General features: G+C 33.2%; 1 non-coding gene across 1 annotated transcript; it reads right to left on the reverse strand.

Moving 5' to 3' along the window:
* Positions 1–1,267: 1,267 nt before the first annotated feature.
* Positions 1,268–1,374, reverse strand: LOC121220487 (small nucleolar RNA R71). The gene has a single exon (XR_005917689.1). It is a non-coding gene; the product is annotated as a small nucleolar RNA R71 (small nucleolar RNA).
* Between the last annotated feature and the right edge of the window lie 1,030 nt (positions 1,375–2,404).

The raw sequence follows: 2,404 nt of genomic DNA on the forward strand, positions 1-2,404 counted from the left end.
GTATATAATTGAGTGAAGTTACATACAATCCTAGAAATAGGACGTCATAAATCTACCATATTAGAGTCAAATCTAATAGGAGAATTCATAGATCGAGTTAATGCGATAATAGGGGTTTTAATTAGAAAGAAATTTCAATTAATCAACCTAGAGTCAGTTGCTTTTAGTCTTGAAGAGAGATATTAGCATAATTTAGAGATTTCTACGAATCAAGATATTAAGTGAATAAATTGTTTAATTCTGATTGATAATGACAGATGCAATCTAGGTGGACTCTTTCCTTGGTGTTGTTTTGCTTTTTGGTAATTATTTGATTATTTTCTTGATTTGTTCTTTGTCGAGTTCTTAGTTAATTAATTTAGTTAATTTTAGTTTAATTCAATCATTTCAATTTGTCAGTTAAATAATAGGAAGACAATAATTACTAGTACTTTTATTCCTCGTAGGAACAATATCTTTACTCACTGTAGCTATACTATTTATCGATAGGTGCACTTGCTTTTGTTGTATTTTTAGTTGGTTTCGTGGACATTAAGCTTTTGGCGTCATTGCAGGGGAAACCGGTTGACATCAAAACCATAATTTTTATTTTATAAAGAAAGAAAAAAAGGGACCAAACAAGTATTTTATTTCTATTAGTTTTTTTAATTTAATTTTTATATTTTTATATTTTCATTTGTTTGATTTTGACAGGTTCTTCTGGTTTATGACTAGAGGAAACCCGCTAGAGCCAATAATTTTTTATGGTGAGATTCAAAGAACTACTCGCAAAAATCATAAAGAGGTTAGAGAAGTAAGGCAAAATCAACAGAATACAATAGACGATCACAAGGAAAAGGATACTACTGTGGAGATGGGTGATAATCAAAATAATCAGTTAGCCATTGAGCGTCTTGCCCCTCGTACTATGTCTGATTATGCTAAGGCCACCCTGATTGGAGCTGAATCGAGTATTGTTAGGCCAACTATTAATGCAAACAACTTTGAGATCAAATCAAACACAATTCAGATGGTGCAATAATATGTTCAGTTTGATGGTTTGTAAGATGAAGATCCAAATGCTCATTTGGCTAACTTTCTGGAGATTTGTGACACTTTCAAGATCAATGGCGTTGTTGATGATGCCATATGCTTATAGTTGTTCCCATTCTCCTTAAGGAGAAAGGCAAAACAATGGTTAAACTCTTTACCATGAGGTTCTATCACTACTTGAGCACAGATGACTAAAAAATTTTTGTTAAAATATTTTTCACCGGCTAAAAAAGCTAAGTTGAGGAATGACATCTATGTTTTTGTTCAGTTTGATTTTGAGACTCTTTATGATACATGAGAGCGATTCAAGGATTTGTAGAGAAGGTGTCCTCACTATGGATTACCTTTCTGGCTCCAAGTTTAAACTTTTTATAATGATTTGAACCCCTCAACAAGATATATGATTGATGCAACAGCTGGCGGAACTTTAAATAACAAAACATCTGAGGCAACTTAAGAACTTATTGAGGAGATGACACTGAATAATTATCAGTGGCAAGTTACGAGAGTAAAACCATCAAGGCAACCAGAGTTTTTAATATTGATGCAGTTTCTATGCTAGCTAATCAGGTTGAAGCTCTTGGTAAGAAATTTGATGGTTTAAATTTCTCTAAACAAGTGAATTTGGTGGTGCAATGCGATGCGAATGGAGATGGGATGCTTAATTCAGAATATTCACCCTTCAAGTCTAACATGGAGCATGATCAAGTCAACTTTATGAGTAATAATTCAAGATCTCAAAATAATCCGTATAGCAAATACGTATAATTCAGGTTGGAGGAACCATCAAAATTTCTCTTAGAGTGGTCAAGGAAATCAAAAGTCACAACCCCCTTCTGGTTTTCAGTAACCTTATCAGCAAGAAAAAAATCGAACCTTGAAGAGATGTTAGTCAAATTTATTTCGGTGTTAGAAACTCGATTTCAAAACACTAGAGAACTTTAAAAGATCAGCAAGCATCAATTCATAGGCTCAAAAATCAAATTGGGCAGTTTGCTAAACTAGTTTCAGAAAGACAACAAGGTAGCTTACTTAGTAACACTGAACCCAACCCAAAAGAGCATGTGAAGGTAGTTACAATGAGGAATGAGAAGGAGTTTTCTGAACCCGAAAAGAAGATGAAACAAGAAACTGATGAGAAAGATGATGGGCTGGCAAAAATCGAAAAAATTCAAACACCGGTAATTAAAGAATACAAACCACTGATACCATACCCAACAAAATTGAAGAAAGACCGAATGGATGAACAGTTAGGTAAATTTCTTGAACTTTTTTCAAAATTACATATTAAATTACCTTTTGTTGAAGCTCTTTCGTAGATGCCCAAATATGCAAAATTTTTAAAGGAGCTTTTAACAAATAAAAGGAAGTT

This window comes from Gossypium hirsutum, chromosome D08 (genome assembly GCF_007990345.1).
Source record: "Gossypium hirsutum isolate 1008001.06 chromosome D08, Gossypium_hirsutum_v2.1, whole genome shotgun sequence".
In the NCBI taxonomy this organism is placed as follows: Eukaryota; Viridiplantae; Streptophyta; class Magnoliopsida; order Malvales; family Malvaceae; genus Gossypium; species Gossypium hirsutum.